The sequence below is a fragment of the Octopus sinensis genome, linkage group LG9, assembly GCF_006345805.1.
Source record: "Octopus sinensis linkage group LG9, ASM634580v1, whole genome shotgun sequence".
In the NCBI taxonomy this organism is placed as follows: domain Eukaryota; kingdom Metazoa; phylum Mollusca; class Cephalopoda; order Octopoda; family Octopodidae; genus Octopus; species Octopus sinensis.
The window spans coordinates 84,696,480-84,706,479 of NC_043005.1; the positions used below are offsets into that span (position 1 = coordinate 84,696,480).

Genomic DNA, 10,000 nt, shown 5'->3' on the forward strand with positions numbered 1-10,000 from the left:
ACACACTTATGTCTAGACTCCTGGTTTTAACAGTGGCGATATTATATTCATTAAGGTTCTCCTCACATTAACATTGAAATAATCAAATTGTTCTTTCCCGCATATTAATCCCTTTTATTTTATTTTTCTAATTTTATTTTCTCTCCACTGGCGACACCAACAGGGAAATGATGTGAAGGTCTGAACTGTGCAAGGACCTCTCTAATTTTTGTTCTACAATGTACACAACAGGACCTGTTCTTTAATATGTATATATATATATATATATATATATATATATATATATATATATATATATGTATATATTATATATATGTGTTTATATATACACACATATGTATATATATGTATATATTATATATATATATATATACATATATATATAATATATATATATATACATATATATATATATATATATATATATATATTCTTCTATACACATACATATGCATACATATATATGTATATATATATATATATATATATATATATATATATATATATATATATAATATTATATATATATATACATACATATATACATATATAAATACATATATAGATATATAATATATATATATATAATATATATATATATATATAATACATTTACACAAATGCACACACATACATATATGTGTATATGTATATATGTGTGTATATATACATATATATATTTAAATATATGCATGTGTGTGTTGTTATATGATATGCTACGTACCACAAAGGCCCCTTTGTTATTCCATAGACATGTTATGAATTTGTATATGAATGCCTATTTGTGTGTATGTATATAAGCTAACTTTATACATATTTGTTTCTTTATTGCTCACAGGGGATTAAAATAAAGGAGACAAACTAGGACAGACAAAGGAATAAAATTAAATACATTGACCCCAGTGCATAACTGGTACTTATTTAATCGACCCTGAAGGATGAAAGGCAAAGTCGACCTTCATGGTATTTGAACTCAGAACGTAACGGCAGATGAAATACCAATAAGCATTTCACTCGGCATACTAGCAATTCTGCCAGCTCACCAGCCTTAACTTTGCACATATTATATATAATATATGTATAATACGTGTATAATGTATATATGTGTAGAATCATAAATAAATCTGATATATATGTATAGTATGTACACAAATGTACATACATGTATGTATGGATGTTTGTATATATGTATGTATGTATAGATATACATACAGACATATATATATGTGTGTGTGTATGCCCCAACATGGTCACAGCTTGTGAGCTGAAACTAAATGAAGTAAAAATATATGTATATATATATATATATATATATATATATATATATATATATATATATATATATATATATACATACATACATATATATATATAATATATGTAAATATATGTATACATATATGTAAATATATGTATACATATATACGTTATATACATATATATATATATATGTGTCATTGTTCATTCGTTTAACGTCCGTTTTCCATGCTAGCATGGGTTGGATGGTTTGACCAGGGTCTGGGAAGCCAGGAGGCTGCATTAGGCTCCAGTCTGATCTGGCAGTGTTTCTACATTTCTACAGCTGGATGCCCTTCCTAACGCCAACCACTCCTTGAGTGTGGTGGGTGTTTTTTTACATGCCACCAGCACAGGGACCATAGAGGGCTGGTAAACGACCACAATCTGTTGGTGCTTCTATGTGTCACCGACACGGATGCCAGTCAGGCGGTGCTGGCATCTGCCACGTTCGGACGGTGCTTTTTACGTGTCATATATATGTATGTATGAATATGTGTGTGCATATATACATATATATATATATGTACACACACATAAACATACATATAATCATATATACACAACACACACACATAAATATATATGTGTAGGTATGGCTATGTGGTTAAGAAGCTTGCTTTCCAATCCCATGGCCTTGGGTTCAGTCCTGCTGGGTGCCAGCGTGGTCAAATTATTTCCACCATTGTCTCAGGCTAACCAAAGTCTTGTAAGTAGATGTGGTAGATGGAAACTGAAAGAATCCTATCATATAGATGTGTGGGTGTGCATGTGACCTTGTTTTGACATTGGAGGTTAAGTTGAGAGTGTCACTGTCAAAGAAGCAGTGTTGTTGATTTTCAATATTCTGGAAAAAATATATGTGGCTATGAAGAAACATTACCTTGCTTGGAAACAGGTGAAGGTTGGCAACAGGGAGAGCATCCAGCCATAGAAAAATCTGCCTCAGTAAAATCCATTTGACTCATAGGAGTATTGAAGCATGGATGTTAAAATGACGACAATGACAATGATGCTGATGATGATGATATGTAACCACGTAAGAAGTATTGATATGCAAAGAAACAGAAGAAAAAAAAACTCAATACTGAGAGTTACATAATCCATAACAAGCTGAATATTCGTAAATAGATACTCTGAGTTTCTTATCTGATGATTATGGAAAGTGGGAAATAAAAGTGATAAATAGCAGAGTTATAGCAGATAATTATGGATATCTTTTGAAGCTGTGTTTGGTAAAAGCTAAACAATGTTATTGGATTATGGTATCACATTCAATTTTTAAAAGAACAAGCTGTGTTGTTATTTAGAGAAGATAATCTGATGTTATGGCAAACATCATAAAAATATCTTTGGCAAAATATAAAAGAAATAACAAAATCATGTATCTTTGCATGAAAATATAAATAAGAACAAAAATTACATATGTGTTACTAAAATTTGGTAAGGTAATTTAATTAGTGAACTACAATGAAAACAGCTACATAAATTGGGGCGCACATTCGAGTTGCGGTCATCATATTTTATAACCTGTTGGTCTTGTATTTCAAACTTAATATACTTTGAAAAGTTTGTCATGCACCTTTTCTTTGGATTGTTAAATGAATGAAAATGTTGATAGCACTGTGCTTTAAATAAATTCAGTTATCTAATTTGTCTTTGGTGTACTGTTTGCTGTCTATCAGTGTGTTTGTGTATAATACTATGTTTTTTTTTTTTGCAGACACACAAATTCCTTATTTTTTTAAAGTGTGTCACCTAATGTTTTAAGCACTCAGCTCATGAACAAGTCATGGATTCAATTCCTTGACTGGGAAGCACATTGTTGTTTCTTAACAAGACTCTCCATTACCCACTGCTTCAATCTATTTAAGGAAAGGTGCATGGCCTAGTGGTTAGGGTGTTGCACTCACAGTTGCAAGATAGTGGTTTCAATTCCTCAACCAGGTGGTGCATGATATTCTTGAACAAAACACTGCATTTTGTCGTTTCCTGTCCACTCAGTTGTAAATGATAAACTGTGCAACAGTTTGGCATCTTGTTCTGGTAAAATGTTGTGATCTCAGTCATTTAGACACAATGGAAAGCGAGTAACCAGCCCAACAAATCCTTGGATTTGAGACAAAAATGTTCAGGGGCTGATGATGATGATGATGGTGATGATAATAATTCCAGCTGGAAATGTTCACATTTGGAAACATAGGAATTTCATTCAACATTCAACATTGGGTCAAAAGATGGAAAAGGTAAGAAAGTGTGTATGTCTGCTCACAACTACTCCAGGCACCTACATCAATTAATAAAAGCATGGAACATTTAACTAAATCATATTCATACACATAAGTTTGGGGACAAAATAGGTTTACAGGGTTCAAACCCAGGCCCCAAATTTTTTACATAACTGGTATTTATTTCATTGATCCAGAAAGGATGGATGGCAAAATTCACCTAGGCAGAATTTGAACTCTGAACGTAGCGGCAGATGAAATACCGCTAAACATTTTGCCAGGCATGTTAACGATTCTTTTCTACTCCTGGCACGAGGCCTGAAATTTTTGGGTAGGGGGCCAGTCGATTTGATCGACCCCAGTACACAACAAGTACTTAAGTTATCAGTCCCGAAAGGATGAAAGGTAAAGTCGACCTCAGCGAAATTTGAACTCAGAACGTAAAGACAGACGAAATACTGCTGAGCATTTCATTTGGCATGTTAATGATTCTGCCAACTCATTGCCTTCATAAAATAATCCGTTCAACTGCAGGCACAAATTTTTGAAATTTTGGGCGAAGGGACTAGTCGATTACATTGACCCCAGGGTTTCACTGGTACCTAATTTATTGACCCCAAAAGGATGAAAAGCGAAGTCGAGCTCAGCGGAATTGAACTCAGAATGTAGTGGCAGATGAAATACCAATAAGCATTTCACCTGGCATGCTAACAATTCTGCCAGCACACTTGCTTTAATATAATAATAATAATAATAATAATAATAATAATAATAATAATAATAATAATATAACAATAATAATAACAACAACAACAACAATAATAATAATAATAATAATAATAATAATAACAACAATATCAATAATAATAATAATAATAACAACAACAACAACAACAATAATAATAATAATGATAATAATGACAACAACAACAACAATTATAATAATAATAATAATGATAATAATAATAATAATGATAATGATAATAATAATAATAATAACAAAAATAATAATAATAATAATAATAATAATAATAATAATAATAATAAAAGTGAGAGAGCAGTGCATGCCATCAAAGTAACACAGGGGTAAAATATACAAAGCCCAGTATACCCATCATGACTACCCATCTGATAAGGGTACACCAGGCACATGCATCACAACCATATGTGGGCAACATGGTGATCTCATATCAAGATAAACAGCACATGACCTTGTAGGTGGGGTCCAGTTAGAATTTTCTTCTGGTTGAGTAACCCATCTCGCTCAAAAGGTGCCTGAATAAGGATTGTTTAAAGATGTTGAATGAAACACCCATGTTTCGAAAGGTGAATTATCCAAACCTCAAAGAATTCCTCTCAACACATGGCTATGATGCTCCCCAACTACTTCTGCTTGTGAATGGAGATGCACATATCGTCAGCCACTAAGGGACATGCTCAACTGGTTGACAAGCAAATCTGTGGTATTGAGCAGAATGTTTGCTGTCGCCCATCTTTTATACCAAGACAAAACATTATCTATGATAACACTTCCAATCAATTAAGATGAGAGGCCACGAAAGCCACTGCCTGGTACTGCATCAGGGCATTAATAATTGTTAGTATTTCATTTGTACATAAGTCAGATCAGAAATATCCAATAATGGAAAAGTAATGTTTTTTAATCTCTCCAGAAATGTTTCTACACTTGTTTGTTTTGGCGATGAAGTTTTTCAGGAAGATGCTCACAGCATTTTCATTGCCCACCAAATATTTTAAGGGGAGCACTCGCATCCCTTACACCCCCTTTTCCTGAGTCTCTGCTCATATACAGGTACAGGTTGATGGCTTGCTCAATCACTTGTAGAAGAGAGAGAGAGGGAGAGAGACACAATATTATTCATGCTGGAAGGAATTTTACCATTGAAATGGTTAAAACTGATCTGGTAAAAAGTTTATTGCAGGAATCACTTACAATAATCTAGTTTCCGTTTAAAATTTTGATATTTATGATTTATCAGGAAATGAAAAGAAATTAGATTTTAGAATCTTTGGTAATATTAGTTCTCACGATTAAGCCAGGAATTGGATTACTGTAGAAAAAAAATACTATATATGTGTGGGTGTGGGTGTGTATATATGTATATATATATATATATATATATATATATATGAAATTAAAAATAAAATAAAGAATAGAATAAGAATTAAAAAATTGAAATATTTCTTGACCTATTTTTATATTTAGGAAAACTAGATATGATTGAATTGTGAATTTATCTGTAGTATCGTCACTATTGCAAAGAATCTCGTTATGATAATGAGAATCTCTAATGAAAGTGACTTCATCTGAAAATAAAGATGATATAAGTCTACTAATGCTAAGGATTAAATTTAGTAGAATATTAGAGGAGGTGGCTGAATTTCTTATTTATATAAAATTATCTCTCGTTAGGTTTTGGTAATGGACAGAATTCATTTGTATCTTAATTTAACCCTTTAGTATTTAAACCGGCCATATCCGGCCAAAATAGCTAATCTGTTTTATGTTCAAACTTACCAGATCCAGGCTCTCACACCTACCTTACAATGTTATTCTACATTAAGTAATTACACCATCAAGATCTTGAAGACATGAGATAATGCATGATTAATTCAAATCAATAGGAATCAATAAGCATTATGTTTGATAGAATAATCTGAACACTAAAGTGTTAAGGTAACGTCCTAAGATATTTCTCTCTTCTGCAAATTTTATTATGTGTAATTTGTAATCTTTTTCCACTAAAGGATATTTTATGGTCTTTTTTAAATCTAATTTCATTTGTACTGCATGCTGTGGAATAGTTTCTCTGATAAACACCGTAAAGCAGCAAATTTTATCGGCAAAAAATTAAAAATAAAGTGGATGGATTAAACTCATTTGCATTTGTGGATTGGATTGAAGCAAAAGATAGATTACAGCAGACCATTTTTATCTCTTTATTCCTACTCAAACCATTCTCTATCTCTCTTTTATAATGCAAGTAATGTTGCTCCTTGCAACAAGGAACCTGTTCAGTCCTGGTCACTGCACTCTTGCTTTAACTCTTTATCTCATATCTTGCAACTGTCTACCTCCTTACAGTTGCCCTAATTAATGAAAGGGTATTACTGTCTTGCAGGTTACATGGGGACCACACTAGTGCTGGTGCCATGGAAAATCAAAATATAAAAAAAAAATCCACAACACATTGTAAAGTGCTTTGGCATTTAGAAGGCTGCCAAGCCATAGAAAACATGCTAGAACAGACACTGGAGCTTGACGCAGTCTTCAAACTCATCAGATGATAAATGATGATGATGATGATGATGATGATGATGATGATGATGATGATATAGGCTGACTTATGGTAGTTGGTGTTAGGAAGGGCATCCAGCTGTAAAAAACCATGCCAAAACAGACACAGAAGTCAAGTACAGGCTTCTGCAGTGCTAACACCTGTCAAACTGTCCAACCCATGCCAGAATGGAAGGTGGACATTAAACGATGATGATGCGCATGCATGTGTCATCATCATCATCATCATCGTTTCGCGTCCGCTTTCCATGCTGGCATGGGTTGGACGGTTCAACTGGGGTCTGGGAAGCCAGGAGGTTGCACCAGGCCCAGTCTGATCTGGCAGTGTTTCTACAGCTGGATGCCCTTCCTAACGCCAACCACGCCGCGAGTGTAGTGGGTGCTCTTTACGTGCCACCGGCACAGGTGCCAGACGAGGCTGGCAAACGACCATGATCGGATGGTGCTTTTTATGTGCCACCGGCACGGAGGCCAGGCGGGGCTGGTAAACAGCCATGATCGGATGGTGCTTTTTACGTGCCACCGGCACGGAGGCCAGGCGAGGCTGGCAATGGCCACAATCGGATGGTGCTTTTTACGTGCCACCAGCACGGAAGCCAGTCGGGGCGGCACTGGCAACTGCCACGTTCGGATGGTTCTCTTATATGCCACCGGCACTGGTATCACAGCTACAATTTCCATTCATGTTGATCGATTTTGATTTTGATTTTCACTTGCCTCAACAGGTCTTCACAAGTAGAGTTTTGTGTCCCAAGAAGGAAAGGTATGCATAAGTGGACTGAGGCCATGGGTTATGGTCTCACTTGTCCTGCTGGGTCTTCTCACGTGCAGCATACTTCCAAAGGTCTCGGTCTCTAGTCATTTCCTCAGTGAGACCTAAAGTTTGAAGGTCGTGCTTCACCACCTCATCCCAGGTTTTCCTGGGCCTGCCTCTTCCACAGGTTCCCTCAACTGCTAGGGTGTGGCATTTTTTCACACAACTAGCTTCATCTATTCTTGCCACATGGCCATACCAGCACAAACGTCTCTCTTGCACACCGCAACTGATGCTTCTTAGGTTCAACATCTCTCTCAAGGTACTTACACTTTGTCGAGTATGAACACTGACATTACACATCCATAGGAGCATACTGGCTTCATTTCTTGCGAGCTTACGCATATCCTCAGCAGTCACAGCACATGTTTCACTGCCATGTAGCATGGCTGTTCGTACACATGCATCATACAGTCTGCCTTTTACTCTGAGCGAGAGGCTTTTTGTCACCAGCAGAGGTAAGAGCTCTCTGAACTTAGCCCAAGCTATTCTTACTCTAGCAGTTACACTTTCAACACACCCGCCCCCGCTATAGACTTGGTCACCTAGGTAACGGAAGCTATCAACTATTTCTAGTTTTAAATATGATAGTGAAGATGCATGGCTTAGTGGTTAGAGTGTCGAGCTTATGATCGTGAGGTTGTGAGTTCAATTCCCGGATGAAGCTGTGTGTTGTGTTATTGAGCAAGACACTATATTTCATGTTGCTCCAGTTAACTCGGCTGTAGAAATGAGTTGTGGTGCCAAGCTGTATCGGCCCCTTTGCCTTTCCCTTGGATAACGTCAGTGGCATGAAGAGGGTGGGCTGGCATGCATGGGCGACTGCTGGCCTTCTATACAACAACCATGCTCAGACTTGTGCCTTGGAGGGGAACTTTCTAGGTGCAATCCCATGGTCATTCATGACCGAAGGGGGTCTCCTCCCATATATATATATATATATATATATATATATATATTCACATACTGATATATGCACACACACACATTCACACACATACACATTCACACATGCATACAACAAATTCCTATCATATATAGGAGAACCATTTTTTGTGAATTCTCCCGATATATATATATATATAAATATACATATATATGTGTGTGTGTGTGTGTATGTATATATATATATATATGATGTGTGTGTTTATGTATGTGTGTGTGTGTATGTGAGCAGTAGTGGGATAAGACCCATATCTGGACCTTAATGTGTGTGAGCTGTTAACAATATATATAGAGCTACAATAGCAATAGAGTGACACTAAAAGAACTTGATTGCCAATTGAGAGGAACCCTGTACCCAAAGGAAATTCACAACTAAAGAGTAGGGGCTAGGGCTAGTGTGGTATCTGTGATATGCAGGAAGCGGGAGAGGGGCCTGTACCCAATACACCACTTGCATACACAGATTTACATATTTATCTTTCTTTTACTTTTTTCAGTCGTTTGACTGTGGCCATGCTGGAGCATTGCTTTTAGTCGAACAAATTGACCCCAGGACTTATTCTTTGTAAGCCTAGTACTTATTCTATCAGTCTCTTTTACCAAACCACTAGGTTACGTGGGCATAAACACACCGGCATCGGTTGACAAGTGATGGTGATGGGACAAACACACACACACACACATACAACGGGCTTCTTTCAGTTTCCGTCTACCACATCCTCTCACAAGGCTTTGGTCAGCCCGAAGCTGTAGTAGAAGACACTTGCCCAATGTGCCACACAGTGGGACTGAACCTGGAACCATATGGTTGGTAAGCAAGCTACTTACCACACAGTCACTCCTGCACCTACACACACACACACATACATATACAGCTAGATTTAGACAATTAAGGACACATATATAACTGAAAGATAGATGCTAGTAAGACACTAGTTACTGTATTCAGAAAGAAATAGAAAAATGTCTGGTAGGCTTTCAGTTTTATGATAATAAGGAATTTGTTGTATGCATGTGTGAATGTGTGTGTGTGTGTGTGTGTGTGTGTGTATGTGTGTGTGCATATATCAGTATGTGAATGCATGTGGGTGTATATATATGTGTGTGTGTATGTGTGTGTATATATATATATATATATCTATTTACATATATAAACATATATATGATATATGCATATATATATGTGTGTATGTATGTATAAATATATATATAGGTGTGTGTGTGTATATATATATATATATATATACATATATACATATATATATATACACAATCCATATACACATTCACACACACACACAAATTCACGGGGTGGGGGGCACCTCTGCTGGTTTATAGTTGTCGGTTAATTAAGCCTAGAATCTCTCTTATCTCTGTTGTGTCATTCACGGTTACAAA

At 35.8% G+C, this 10,000-nt stretch overlaps 1 long non-coding RNA gene across 1 annotated transcript in view; it reads left to right on the top strand.

Annotated features, from left to right (window-relative positions):
* Window positions 1-2,961: 2,961 nt before the first annotated feature.
* The window catches only part of LOC118764894, a 20,435-nt gene continuing 13,396 nt past the window's right edge, over window positions 2,962-10,000 (top strand). The window contains exons 1-2 of the long non-coding RNA XR_005000730.1: window positions 2,962-2,972; window positions 3,548-3,552. This is a non-coding gene — a long non-coding RNA (uncharacterized LOC118764894). The remainder of the gene's footprint in view (window positions 2,973-3,547; window positions 3,553-10,000) is intronic.